General features: G+C 40.3%; 1 protein-coding gene and 1 long non-coding RNA gene across 7 annotated transcripts in view; one reads left to right on the top strand and one right to left on the bottom strand.

Annotated features, from left to right (window-relative positions):
- Nucleotides 1-15,140, top strand: part of RBM47 (RNA binding motif protein 47) — a 172,089-nt gene that overhangs the window by 144,364 nt on the left and 12,585 nt on the right. The gene's annotated exons all lie outside the window — the stretch shown is intronic.
- On the bottom strand, nucleotides 5,749-14,940 carry LOC120862058. Its single transcript, XR_005720687.1, has 3 exons — nucleotides 14,619-14,940; nucleotides 9,459-9,570; nucleotides 5,749-6,062 (listed from the first exon to the last, which is right to left on the bottom strand). It is a non-coding gene; the product is annotated as an uncharacterized LOC120862058 (long non-coding RNA).

Raw genomic sequence — 15,140 nt, 5'->3', positions numbered from 1 at the left:
TTTAAATGTTTAGTGGATAAAAAGAAAATGTAATTTGGGGGTTAGTTTAAAGTTGCATTTTAATGCATATTGTCTCGGCCTCCCACTAGAAAGTTTACTTCCTATTATAGTCATATTGCTGTGGTATTTGAAAATATTTTTAACTTCAAAAATATCCCAAATTCAACTTAAATATTTGTAGAAGAAAGTAACCCATGCCTTAATCAATGTTGAGAGTATTTCTGGCCAACTTCTATTTCACTGTAACTAGTGCCTTGGGATACTTGTCAATGAAATACAAGAACATCAACATTAAACAGGATCTGATTTTTTTTTCTGTGCTGGCAGATACTGTTCCCTAGTCAGAACTGAGATGACTAATGTTAACCAAACAAAATCAGAAGGTCACACTTAAAACTGAAACTAATGTTTGTCTATGTCACTCCATCTTAGAGTCTTTGTTTCAGAACAGGCAATTTGTCATTTTTCTTATAAGGAGACCTATGATATTCTTGTATACCACGATTTGACATACCACCAGAAGGTAATAAAAGAACATAACCCATAGAGCATGTACTCATGTATAATATGGCACAATAATAATAGCCATACTATTACTATATAACTATCACTTGCTAATATACTTTGAAACTGGGGGAAAGGAAGAGAATTTACATACCATCATAAAGCCTCATATGCTTATGTTTGCGGACGTTCACCTTCTAAATCTATTTTGGTATAAATTCAAGAAACTGAATGAAAAATACTCTTTATACACAAATTTTAGAATATATATGTAATATATTTATTCTAAAATAGGTATATGTGTATATACTCTAAAATATGTGTATATGTGTATATATATATATATATATATATATCTTCTATATTTGGGCTGTCCAGATTTGTCTTGAAGATAAATGGACCATTTATCAAACAGAATTTAAACTAAAGACTGTACTCCCAAAGATGAAGCTCCTTTATTAAATTGTTATTCCCATTTTACCACAGTGTAATTGTGATTTTGAGCTTAAGTGCATGATTATCCAGTTCCTCCATCAAGAAAATGGGACCAATACTTTGGCATAGTGTTGTAGGTCTATATCGGTATCAGTTCAGTTCAGTCGCTCAGTCGTGTCTGACTCTTTGCGACCCCATGAATTGCAGCACGCCAGGCCTCCCTGTCCATCACCATCTCCCGGAGTTCACTCAGACCCACGTCCATCGAGTCCGTGATGCCATCCAGCCATCTCATCCTCGGTCGTCCCCTTCTCCTCCTGCCCCCAATCCCTCCCAGCATCAGAGTCTTTTCCAATGAGTCAACTCTGCATGAGGTGGCCAAAGTACTGGAGTTTCAGCTTTAGCATCAGTCCTTCCAAAGAAATCCCAGGGTTGATCTCCTTCAGAATGGACTGGTTGGATCTCTTTGCAGTCCAAGGGACTCTCAAGAGTCTTCTCCAACACCGCAGTTCAAACGCATCAATTCTTCGGCACTCAGCCTTCTTCACAGTCCAACTCCCACATCCATACATGACCACAGTAAAAACCATAGCCTTGACTATATCGATATAAGGAAAGTATATTCAGGAAACATATATATAGAGAGAGATCAGTTTTTCAATAACTTGAATCATATTCTAAATGACACAGAGGACTTCCTACCTAAAGGAACTCTATGATAAATCCCTTTGCAAATTAAAGAATATTTTTATGATAAAAATTACCGTCCATCAAACCACCACCAGTTCATATATTCCAATGCTGGCACATGAAACTTTTCTGTGAATATTACTCCCAGGTAACTTTCTTAAACTTGTAGTGGTAATTTGAATATATCATAGTTAATAAACAGTATTTACAACTACATTCAATGGGTAGACACAAAACATTAGTGTATACTAAGTAATAATAAAAAGGTAATACACAACTGAACAAATATCAAAAAGAACATAGTGTTTGCTCTTTTGCATAATCATTAGCTTTGAAAAAGGCGTCATTATAACCACATGTGAAATGTGTGGTTATAAAGATGCATTTCCTATAGCAATATAGAAGGTAATAGCTATAGAAGTTCCCTTTCAGTTTGTCCACAAAAATCTGGGAGTAAATTCCTTCAGATTCTTTAGCTTTTAAAATTATATTGTCAAGCAGAAAATTTGTGATTCTTAGGTGTGACTTAGACATGGGGCTGTACTCCCAAGAGTACATCTTGAAAAACATCTATTTTGCTCAACTGAAATAATTATTTAAAAATCATATACTATATAAAATACAAAATAATAAATTTGAGCACTTAATATAGCCAAGTACTTTTCTAACTATTTTCTATGCATTGTCTCACTTAATCTTCACAACATCGTGAGGTGTATTATCACCATCTTATAGATGGTGAAACTGAGGCTTAGGGAGATTAAATGGCTGGTGTGACGACACTTGCTTCTCAAGTGGTGGAGCCAGGGTATGCAGCTAGGTTTGATTCCAGACCCTGGGTGAGTAGCCCCCATTCCCACTGCTATATCATAGTCCCATATTCTCACTTGAACATTTGGATTATGTGAATTCTAATCCTTAAACATTTCCATTTAAGAATTTAATACTTCTTTTTTAAGTCTAAAAAGTCGAATTTGAACCTATTAACTACTTTATAAAGGGCCAGAAATAGGCTGTGGAACAGTTTGCAGCACTCTCTGAAGGGTGGGAGAAGTGGGGCAGTGCAGTGAGGCATTTGGTATTATAGAAAGGAATGGTTTTCCAACAATTTTACTGTGGATCTGTGATTGAGTTTCCTTCAACTCTGTGAACCAAGGTCCATCTCTCACTGATAGTAGTTTTACCCTGTAAACACTGGCTGCAGTTAACTCTGCTATTACTAAGAACATAGCAAAGAGAGTTACCATGGCAGAAAGGACCCTGGGCTTTGTCATCAGCTAAACTTCAATTCTGAGCAGTCTTGGGTAAGTTATTTGATCACTCTGAGCCTGAAGTTCCTGATCTTTAAAAAGGAAGCAATAATAGCTAACATTTATCAAATTCTTACTGTATACTTGGTTTTGTTCTAAGGACTTGGTATTATTATCTGATTTATTCCTCACAGTGACGCCTTGAGATAGTGACTGTTGTTCCCCCAGTCCAATCTCATTCTGCAGATGAGGGTGGTGAGGAACAAAGACTTTAAATAAATAACTACATCACTGTCACACGGCTTCACAGTTAAAGAGCTGGGGCTCAAAACCCAGGAAATCTGACCCAAGATAGCAGGCCTTTTGCTAGAAAGGGTCAGTCAATATTTTAGGTTTTGTGGGCCATATAAAACCTAAAATAGAGATGCCAGGCTCCTCTGTCCATGGAATTTTCCAGGCAAGACTACTGGAGTGGGTTGTCATTTCCTCCTCCAGGGGATCTTCCCAAACCAAAGGGCAAACCGGCATCTTTTTGAATTTTGCTGCAGCAATTCAACTCCACTGTTATAGCAGAGCAGCAGCTATAGACAATATGTAAACAAATTGAGTCCAACAAGACTGTAAGAACAGCCACAGGGTTGAATCTGGCCCTCTGCCTGTTTGCAAATTCCCTGCTCTAAAGCCCACATTTTAAACTTCATCTCATAGGGACATCTTGAAAAATCAGATAACTTCCTTAAGGTGTCTTATGCACACAGTAAGTGCTCAACTCGAGAGTTTTTAAACCATACATTACAGAAATTTTGTAAAAGATTATTTCTAGTCCATCTCCTTCTCTCTAGGGAATTTATGTCATCTGTTGCATTTAAGTCATCTATTCTCTTTTATGCCACTCTCTTCTTAAGAAGCATATGAGGGAGATAACACTCTCCAACCACTTTCCCAGGAATGCTGGAGATGCTGTGGAATACAGTCCTCCTCTGAAATCATCCCGCTGCGGTAAATGATAGCAGTGAGCAAAGTGTCTGGCTTATAAAGATGCTTGATAAAATTGATTTTGATCATTATTTTAATTAATTCATTCTATTACAACATCATTGGGTATTATATCTGCAGTCATGCAATCAATATATGATAATGTAGTTTTAGGTGTAGGTAGATAAGGTGGATTACCCCTGCAAAATTTCCATCTGTCTCTAAATATAATTAGCCAGATGTGCAGATTTTCAGTCCTCACCCACCTGTTAAAGCTGGAACACTCTTTGGGTTCTGTTTTGACCCCCACCCAGTCCATTGTTGCTTGTAAACTTTACAAGGCTATGATCATACCTTTGGCAATGTTTGTTGAAAGAACATATGTGATCTCCTGTGTGTGTGTGTATGCACTCAGTCATGTCCAATTTTGCAACCCCATGGTCTGTAACCCGCCAGGCTCCTCTGTCCATGGAATTTTCCAGGCAAGACTACTGGAGTGGGTTGCCATTTCCTCCTCCAGGGGATCTTCCCAAGCCAGAGGTCAAACCGGCATCTCTTGCATCTCCTGCATTGGCAGGCGAATTGTTTATCAACTGCACCACCTGGGAAGTCCTAGGGCTAGATAACCTTATGTGGCTGCCCATCTTTGCACATGGTGTTTGCTCTGCCCTCTCTTTTCTCCCTCCTCCATCCACCCTTGCTAGGCAGGGAACCCAAGGACTGTGCTGCATTCACGACTGCACTACCAGGCACCTAGCACAGCCTGGCAATCAGCAAGTGTTCGAATGAATGAATAAATGAGTGACTGAATGAATGCGTGCACAAACATTGTTTGAGCATCTATTTTATCAGATCATTGCCTTCTGCCTAAGGGGTACAGAGGTTGGTTCTAGTATCAGTGAATTGACTTGTGTTCCAGGGGCAATAGTTGTCCATAGCGTGTCAAAAAACAAAATTCTGAATCTTAAGTGAAGCTTTTGACATAATTAGAAACCAGCAGTGACACCAGAAAAAGGTCTAAGTCTTAAAAACCAGATTGTCAGCAGTTTTCACATGTCCATGAAGCCAAGGGGTCTGAATTTAATAAGGCATTTCTATAGCTTTGCAGATCCTTAGCCTGATTGCAAAAGTGCTATTTGTGTGACGTAAGCCTGTCAGTTTGCTGGATGGCAAGTCAGTCTAACAACAGAATCAGTGTGATAAGGCTTTATGGTGGTAGTGCTTTGCTTTGAAAAATTAAATTGATATATTTCCAACCAAATTAATTTGAGTAGTTTTGTATCAAAGAGACATTGCTTTGGACCTTTGAAATCTCTTGCACATGTCTGTTTTGATAGCCTTGACAGGAAGAGCCAGGTCAAGACACCAAGCCCATGCTGAGTGTGGAGATACTACTATTTCATTAGTACCTCTCATGTGTGAGTGCATGGATTTCCCTGGTGGCTCAGCGGTAAAGAATCCACCTGCAATGCAGGAGCCTTGGGTTCGATCCCTGGGTTTGGAAGATCCCCCAGAAGAGGGCATGGCAACCCACTCCAGCATTCTTCCCTGGAGAATCCATGGACAGAGGAGCCTGGTGGGCTACAGTCCTTAGGGTTGCAAAGAGTCGGACACAACGAAAGCAACTTAGCACGCACACATGTGTAAGTGTATAATCTGTTTATAACTCCAAGGTAGACTCGATCAGTAGTTCTCAACAGGAAGCGGTTTTGCCTCTCTGGAGACGTTTTTGGTTGTCATGTGTAGAAGGCGCTGGGAATGTAGAGGGCAGAGATCCTATGAGACATGCTACAGTCTACAGGAGACCCCTCCACCCAAACCAAGAATTATCACACCCACAATGGCAGTAGGGAATCCAGGTCAGAAATGTTGGGTTAAATGACACTCAAGGTTACTTTGCAGCTCAAATTCTGGATTTTAGGAAATTACATACATCAAAGAATTTTCTAAATTGCCAAACACTATATACATTCAAGCTACTATTATGATACAAGCCATCACTGCTTTTCCTTCTCCTCTCCAGTATTTGTGGACCTGTCAACCTTTCTGTTCTGAGCCAGATCCCTCAAGTATTTAGGTCAGAAGAGCCAAGATAGGGGGTGAAACTAGAAGTCCCTTCTACTGCTTGCTCACGGCTTGGGAGAACATTAATTCAGGAAGCAGATGTGTCCAAATTTGCCGGTTTCTTTTTCAGCGTTACCCATCAACCTGTTGAGAAAGAAGTGTACGTGTGTAATGCTTATTTAACCAGATAGCATATTCTTTTTAACTTTTTATTTTGTATTGGGATATAGCCAGTTAACAATGTGACAGTTTCAAGTGAACAGCAGAGCATGAAGGGACTCAGCCATACATATACATGGGTCCATTCTCCCCAAACTCCCCTCGCATCCAGGCTGCCACATAACATCAAGCACAGACAGTTCCATGTGCTATACAGTAGGTCCCTGTTGGTTATCCATTTTAAATACAGCAGTGTATACATGTCTGTCCCAAACTCCTTAATTATCCCTTCCCCTACCCCCAGGCAGCCATAAGTTAGTTCTCTACTTCTGTGAGTCTCTTTCTGTTTTCTTAAGTTCATTTGTATCAATTTTTTTTTAAGATTCCATGTATAAGGGATGTCAAACATATTTCTCCTTCTCTGTCTGACTTCCTTTACTCAGTAAGACAATTTCCAGGTCCATCCATGTTGCTGCAAATGGCATTATTTCATTCTTTTTAATGGCTGAGTACAGATAGCAGATTCTTAACTGGTATTTATGTGCTGCCAAAACCCCACAGAAAGCTCCCCCACACCACCTCTCTGAGGCAGGTGGTTCTACCCCTCTCCTGGTACACAGCCAATGTCCCTGGGAACCCACAGCCAAGTGCCTCACTTCAGGGATATGTTGATAGAAATGCCTGGGAAAAGTGAACCTCTCGACTTTCACCTGTTTATCAGTCATTCACCGAGTGATGTGCTTTACCGTAACAAAATCTGTACCAGCATCAGTACAGTTGAAGACCCATCATGAATTAACTCTTCTCAGAATCAGCCAGGAGCTGACAGAAGGTATGGCCCAGAGTGCCACTACTCTAGGGCCTCTTTATCCTTCCAGGACTTTCCCTAAATAAAAGAGAATCATGGGAGGATTTTTGTGTGTCCCAAGGGCCATGCCTTCAAATAGCACAAGGTTACTGGCCGAGGTAGAAAAGGTTGCTGTGCTTCAGCTTTTTGTTTGGGCCCCCAGGTAATTTCCAAGTATCCTGCCTCCATTTTGAGCAGAACTGCTCTTAGACATTTAAGCTCTGGGGTAACAGAAATGTCCCTATCCCCAGAGGCCTGCCCACCTGTCTGCATGCCCAGAGGCCTGCCCGGTGGTGGGAGTGTCTGCTCTGCTGTTTACCCTAATGGGTGGTGGTAACTTGGCACAGAGCAGTAAGATAACTGCTCAGGGTGAGACCAAATCTTGGAAACTTTTTGTAGAACTTGGTCTTCAATTCTTTTCCCCCTCATGTGTAATATTAAATATCATTTAATCTTGGAACCAATCCTCTTGAGATGGGGGTTATTACGAGAACCATCTTAGAGATGTAGACATGGAACCTCATATGACATGGCGGGTAAGTGGCACAGTCATGACCTGAACTCACGTTTCTTCAGCTCCAAAGTCCTTGCTGTCACCAGTATGGTATGTATTTTATTATATCTATACATTGTGTCGGAGAAGGTGATGGCACCCTACTCCAGTACTCTTGCCTGGAAAATCCCATGGACGGAGGAGCCTGGTAGGCTGCAGTCCATGGGGTCGCGAAGTCGGATACGACTGAGCGACTTCATTTTCACTTTTCACTTTCATGCATTGGAGAAGGAAATGGCAAGCCACTCCAGTGTTCTTGCCTGGAGAATCCCAGGGACGGGGAAGCCTGGTGGGCTGCCGTCTCTGGGGTCACAGAGTCGGACACGACTGAAGTGACTTAGCAATACATTGTGTATGCTGAGTCATGCCTTAAGAAGTGACTATTAGTAAAGACACATTTTATGTTATAAATAAGAGGACATAAAAATAGAACTGCAAACAGAGCCAGAATTACCTCTTGAATAAATTCTAAAACCTTCCACGGGATTAAATTCCAGTTAGTGCACTGCTCACCACTGAATATTATCTTCAAGTTGCAGTGTGTCTATTAGTGAGCAAATAAACCACCCCCCCCAAGAATTCCAATTCCAAATTGCATATTAATCACACATACACACAGACACACACATGGCTGTGAGCCAAAGTTAACTGGTAGTTTGCGTTACCATGAGTGTAAACTCATGCCTGCTTTTGATGCCAGGTAAAGACTGGTTGGTCAACATTGGAAATATTTCCCAGTACAGTGTTATCCCTTGCCCTCTAAAATGTCCCACTTCAGAGAATTCCCTAGTAGTCCAGTGGTTAGGATTCCATGCTTCCACTGCTGGGGGGCCTAGGTTTGAACCCAGCCAGGTAACTAAGATCCCACAAGCCATGCATCAGGGCCAAAAGAAAAATGTCCCACTTCAAACTTAAAATCCTACTGAAAGGTACTCTAAACCAGTATTCTGTTCAGTTCAGTTCAGTTGCTCAGTCGTGTCCGACTCTTTGCGATCCCATGAATCGCAGCACGCCAGGCCTCCCTGTCCATCACCAACTCCCAGAATTCACTCAGATTCACGTCCATCGAGTCAGTGATGCCCTCCAGCCATCTCATCCTGGGTCGTCCCCTTCTCCTGCCCCCAATCCCTCCCAGCATCAAAGTCTTTTCCAATGAGTCAACTCTTTGCATGAGGTGGCCAAAGTACTGGAGTTTCAGCTTCAGCATCGGTCCTTCCAAAGAAATCCCAGGGCTGATCTCCTTTAGAATGGACTGGTTGGATCTCCTTGCAGTCCAAGGGACTCTCAAGAGTCTTCTCCAACACCACAGTTCAAAAGCATCAATTCTTCGGCACTCAGCCTTCTTCACAGTCCCACTCTCAAATCCATACATGACCATAGGAAAAACCATAGCCTTGACTAGACGGACCTTAGTCGGCAAAGTAATGTCTCTGCTTTTGAATATGCTATCTAGGTTGGTCATAACTTTTCTTCCAAGGAGTAAGCATCTTTTAATTTCGTGGCTGCAGTCACCATCTGCAGGAATTCAAACCCTTGATGATTTCTGCTTTAAGCCTGAGTTAACCCCAAGATGTTATTTTACACTAACAAGCCCAAACTCAACCTAAAACAAAAACAAAAATTCTAGCTAATAGTTCAAAATAATAATAGCTTGATTTTGATAGTATATTCTCCTGTTTTACATGCCAAACTGTGAATAAATGAGTAGTTTTGAATATAATGCCATGTTTGTTTAATGAGAGCAGCCATGCGTTTTCAGTGTGTGAGAGCATGGCTCTGTGTGGGGAATGTCCTGCTGCCAGGGATCTGGCATCCATGTGGGCTACAGGACCATCTGAGCCCAGTGCAGCAAGTCAATGCAGGTTCCTTCTGGAAGAGCCTCTTGCAAACTGCTATAGCCAAAGGTTAGATGAGAAACAGGCTTACACTCGGATGGCTGAGCCACGTCACCAGTGGAGAATCACACTGCCAGACAATTTACCTGCTATGAATGGAATCTGGGAGGCTCTGATATGCCAGTCTACACCAGAATTCACAGGCTAGGCTTCTCATTCTGACTAGTTTAAGGTTGGCTGGGGTAGCCTCTTGTTTCTCTGTAAACACAAGGAAGATTCTTAACTCAGTCTTAAGACAAGACTGGGTAAGATTTTTAAGTTCAAGTTTCTTAATGCTAACATTTCTTGAGCACTTGGCCCGAGGTTCTGCCTGGGAGCTTTGCGTGGATCATTTCAGTTCAATGGTAGGAGTTACTCAGGGCAGCTGTGGTACAGACTCTTAAGACACATTGTCAGGGTTCAAGGTAAGCTCCAGGAGGACGAGATCCACTGGTATTTGGCACATAGTAGGTGCTCAATTTGGAGAAGGCAATGGCAGCCCTCTCCAGTACTCTTGCCTGGAGAATCCCATGAATGGAGGAGCCTGTGTATGCTGCGGTCCGTGGGGTCACTAAGAGTTGGACACAACTGAGCGACTTCACTTTCACTTTTCACTTTCATGCATTGGAGAAGGAAATGGCCGCCCACTCCAGTTTCTTGCCTGGAGAATCCCAGGGACGGGGGAGCCCGGTGGGCTGCCCTCTATGGGGTCGCACAGAGTTGGACACTACTGAAGCGACTTAGCAGCAGCAGCAGCAGGTGCTCAACTAATATGTGCAGAATGAATGAATTTAAAATCTTAAGAAATTTTGTTTACATATAAGTGTTAGGAGCTGAGCCAGCATTCTTCAGCAGATGTCTCTTCTGGTCTCATAAATTTGACTGTGTAGTTAAATGGAAGACAGCTTAGAATTGCAAAGGTGGAGGCGCAAGCAGTTTGAGAAGACTCTTTAAAACTGGTCCTAAAATTAAGTAATTGCTCAGCATAGGAAACAGAGGGAAAAGTAACTGTAATACCTTAGCAAGAAGAATCTTTGTTATCTAGTCTCATTGATGTTCTCCATGAACAAAGGTTGGCAAACTTCTATACCTGGCCAGAGAGTAAATATTCCAGCCCATGCAATCTCTGTCTGAACTAGTCAAGTCTGCCACTGAAATGGAAAAAGAGCCATCTTTTTGACTGTTCCAGTAAAACTTTATTTAAAAAAACAAATGGCAGGCTATATTTAGACCATGGTGTAATTTGCCAAGCCCTGGTCTAAAGCATGTCTAGTTGTAATAAGGTTTCTGTTTCATCTCTAAAAGAAGGGTCATACAGCTAATGCTATATAGTTCCCCTGCTTTTAAGACATTAAATAAGCCATATATCTTTTACATATCTAAGCCTTTGGCCTTGAAAACTCATTAAACAGCATGGTAATTTATTTAACTATGCCATCTTAGACATAAAGATAAGAAGAATGAAGTTTGTAGACCATAAGATTTTCTTGAATGTGTTAAACTAATGCAATATACCATTTGTAATGGCCTCTAATGAAATCCTAACTTTACAGAACCTTATTTCTATCCTTTTTGTATCTCTGAGCCTTCTCACTATGTGCGTTAACCTTTACATAATAAAGAACCATTTTAACTGTTTTTACATGTACAGTTCAGTGGCATTAAATACATTACACTGATGTGCAACCATCACCACCACCCCTCTCCAGAACTTTCTTATCATCTCTCACTGGAACACCATGAACCATAGTTCCCCATTCTCCCTCCCCACAGTTCTTGGCAACCACTATTCTGCTTTCTATGAATTTGACTCTTTAGGTACTTCATGAAAGTGGAATCATACAATATTTGTCCTTTTGTCTTCATGGTTCATCCATGCTGCAGCATGTGTGAGAATTTCCTTCTTCTTTAAGGCTGAATAATACTCCGTTGAGTATACATGCCACATTTTGTTTGCCCATTCATGTGTCAATGGACTTCGGGGTTGTTTCTTTTGGCTACTGTGAATAATACTGTTATGATCAATGGTGTGCAAATATCTGTGTTGAGTCCCAATTTTCAGTTCTTTTGAGTATATACCCAGTAGTGGAATTGGTGGGTCATATGATAACTGTTATGTTCTTGAGGAACCGCTATACAGTTCTCCACAGTAGCTGCACCATTTTTCATTCCCACCAGCAATGAGAAAAGATTGCAGTTTTTCTACATTCTTGTCAGCACTTATTTTACTTCATTAGTTTGTATGTTTGGTTGGTTATAATAGCATGCTAGGACTTCCCAAGTGGCTCAGTGGTGAAGAATCTGCAGTGCAGGAGACCCAGGTTCAATACCTGGGTCAGGAACGTCCCTTGGAGGAAGAAATGGAAACCCACTCCAGTATTCTTGCCTGGAGAATCCCATGGACAGAGGAGCCTGTCAGGCTACAGTCAGTGGGGTCATAAAGAGTCAGATATGACTGAGCACGCACATATGCATGCACACACACACACACACACACACACACACAAAATAGCATGCTAATGGATGCAGAGTGGTATCTCATTGTGGTTCTCAGTTGCTTTTATGTATCTGTAGTGTAAAAATAGTTCATTTAAATACTACACTAATTTATATTTCATGCAAATTATATTTTTTTTCCCATGGGTAAATGCATTTATTCCTCTCCTAACTCCAGAATTATATGAGATGGCTTCCAAGGACATGAAAACAGTTAGATGAATAATATACATAGCTAAATTCATGGCATCGGGGATATAGGAGATTAAAAAAATGAAACTATAGCCAAGATCAGATGAACCTGAGAGTGTGCTATAATGTCTTACACAATTATAAAACTAAAGTGACAAATTCAATTCCAAACCTCCTAGGGTTCAAAGTAAAAAGGGAAGGGGGGCCAGTAACATGATTCATTTATTCCAGATGATGAAAGCTCAGGAAAAAAAGGCTTTTTTTGGCTTGCAGGTGCAAGAGAATAAGCTATAACTACTTACTGAAAGCAACAGATTTTCTGGTGAAATTAATAGGGCTGGAATTGAAAATGACTCCCCTAGCCTGGCATTATACAGCTTTTTGTGTGAATTAAAGAGTAGTTTCAAAGTACAATTATGAAAGTATTAAGAAAAAGTCAACTCTACATCTCTCAGAAGAGATAGAAGGACTATTCCTTTGGACTTCAGTCACTGTTTTATGTAGTTAAACCATGTTAAGATCTTGAATTCCCTCATATGTGTTTATATATATATATGCCAGGTATATATATATATATATATATATATATATATATATACCTGGCGTTTCCTTCCCAGGTCACAGATTATAAATGCATAGGTGTTTGTACAGAGAATCTTCTTATCTTAAGAATATATCCTTATCTTCCTTTTGGAAGGAGGGAAAGATCTTCATGTTCAAATCTGATATGAAATTTCTGCTTCAACACAAAACTCCAGAAACTATATTATTTTCAAATTTAAACCAGAAAAAAAGGCTTCATAATAATTAGATATGCTGCCAAAACAGCTTTCGAGCAACTGAAAAGCAAAGAAAATTAAAAATAAGAATAGCATCCATATCAAACAGATGTTTTTAAAGAACTGAGAAAGTATCAAAATTACTCTAAAACTAAATTGGTCTGAAGTTTTACCCAGAAGTTTGGATGAAGTGTAATAACTGACATTTCTTGAGCATTTACAATTTCCCAGGCACAGTTCAAAATGCTTGTATGTATTAACTTACTTTTGTAAATGTAACAAAGTTAATACTGTTATCATTCCCATTTTATAGATAGGGAAACTGAGGCATGAAGGAGCTGAATAACCTTGCTTCAGGTCATACAACTAGGAAGTGTTCAAGCTAGGATTCACACATAGTCCTGCACTCTGGTTCTAGTTCAGTTCCGTTCAGTCGTGTCCGACTCTTTGCGACCCCATGAACCGCAGCACACCAGGCCTCCCTGTCCATCACCAACTCCCGGAGCCTACTCAAACTGATCTCCAGTGAGTTGGTGATGCCATCCAACCATCTCATCCTCTGTCATCCCCTTCTCCTCCTGCCCTCCATCTTTCCCAGCATCAGGGTCTTTTCCAATGAGTCAGCTCTCTGCATTAGGTGGCCAAAGCATTGGAGTTTCAGCTTCAGCATCAGTCCAGTGGCCACTCACTAACCCATGAAACTGTACTGCTGCTTGATGTTTCAGCAGACAAACCAAGGTAGTACTGGTTGGCCAACAGGCAAAAACATACATTCTGTTGTGTCCCTATCATTCTTTTTTTGTTTTTGTTTTTCTTTAGATGAGCAAATGTACCTTAATTCACCTTGAAATTTCCCTTAATATGCTTGTGTAGAATTCCCAGCAGTAAATTTTAAAAAATGAAAAAAAAATTATAGTTGAATGATGAAACCATATTCCTATTATAAATCATATTTTTACAGTTTTAAGAATGTGGAGGAATGCTTATAAAATGAAGCAAAGCAGCAGATGTAAATTTGTTGGAAGCCTAGCTCCACCACTCCCATTCCCCCCCAAAGAAACTATCAAAAGAAAGATGGGAAAGTTTATGTGGCTATCACTGGGTAGGAGAATTAGGAATAACTTCTTTTCCTACTTTTTCTTAATTTCCATAAAATTTACTTGAATACTTTCATAGTCCAAAAAAATGAAATAAACTTCATTTAAAAAAAAAAGCTAATCAGAGCTATTCTTTACAAAGGCACAATAAGAAGCGCCTAGTGATAATCTCAATGTATAATTTTAAATCATTTGTAAGGGCCTTGTTCTGAAGGAGTGAAGGTGGCGTGCTTTAGACTTGCACTTATGTGGCTATTTAATTTTAGAAAAAAATGAAAAACTCTGCAATTGTCCCATTTCAAGTATTCAGTAGCCACAAGTGGCTACTGACGGCTTTTTCATCATCACAGAGAGTTCTATTGCCCAGCACTGGTTTAGAAGAAAGAACACAAGATGGCTTGAAATCAAGTCCCGATAGGAGCAGATACCTACTGTGTGAAATGAGTAATTTATTCAACCTCTCTGAGTCTATTTCCCCATAGACAAATTGGGACTAATGATACTGTCACTTACCATGAAAGGAGATTAAGATCAAATAAGATAATGCATGTGACAGTTATCTGAAAACTATCCTGTAGTTTACCAGATAGTTGTTTCAAAAATTCCCAGCCTGAACCTAATCTAGCTCTTTGTGCACTGATTCCAAATCCATGAATGGTTCATAATTGCTGACAGGGAGTAACACCGTAAAAATCAGACTTACCAGCTCTTCGCACAGTTCTTCACCCAAGGCCTTCGTTATTGTGGATATTCCATTTCTTCCCTGTAAAAAGCTTCAGCACACAGTTCTGTATCTTCTATAATAACACCTCCTCAGTTTTTTTCCTTAACAATGTAAATACACTGCCCTCTTTCCATTCCTAAATGAAAAAGCCTCTTTAAAAAGAAAGCAAAGAAAGCAGGCTTTGTCTGCCAAAGAAACAAAGGGGGTAAAATGCTATAACTAAAAGGAAATCAATCTGAATTGACAGTGCAGGAATTAAGCAAAAGATATTGCCAACTGCCTCAAGAACGTGAGATTTGCACCCACAATGACAGCAGGTTCTCTATGCTTCAAAGCTGTTGGGGGTGCTGATTAGGCGGAAGTACCTGCTCCTTCTGATTTTTTTTTCCTGAGTCACTTCTGGTTTTTCCTGCAAAACAACTTGCCTAATTTAGACGATTTTAGAGCTGCTGCTCATCCAGAGAAGTCCCCATCTTATTTCTCATTTAACCACCGGAGAGT

The sequence above is a fragment of the Oryx dammah genome, unplaced genomic scaffold (assembly GCF_014754425.2).
Source record: "Oryx dammah isolate SB20612 unplaced genomic scaffold, SCBI_Odam_1.1 HiC_scaffold_3, whole genome shotgun sequence".
Taxonomy (NCBI): domain Eukaryota; kingdom Metazoa; phylum Chordata; class Mammalia; order Artiodactyla; family Bovidae; genus Oryx; species Oryx dammah.
This window is presented reverse-complemented; position numbering and strand designations above follow the sequence as displayed.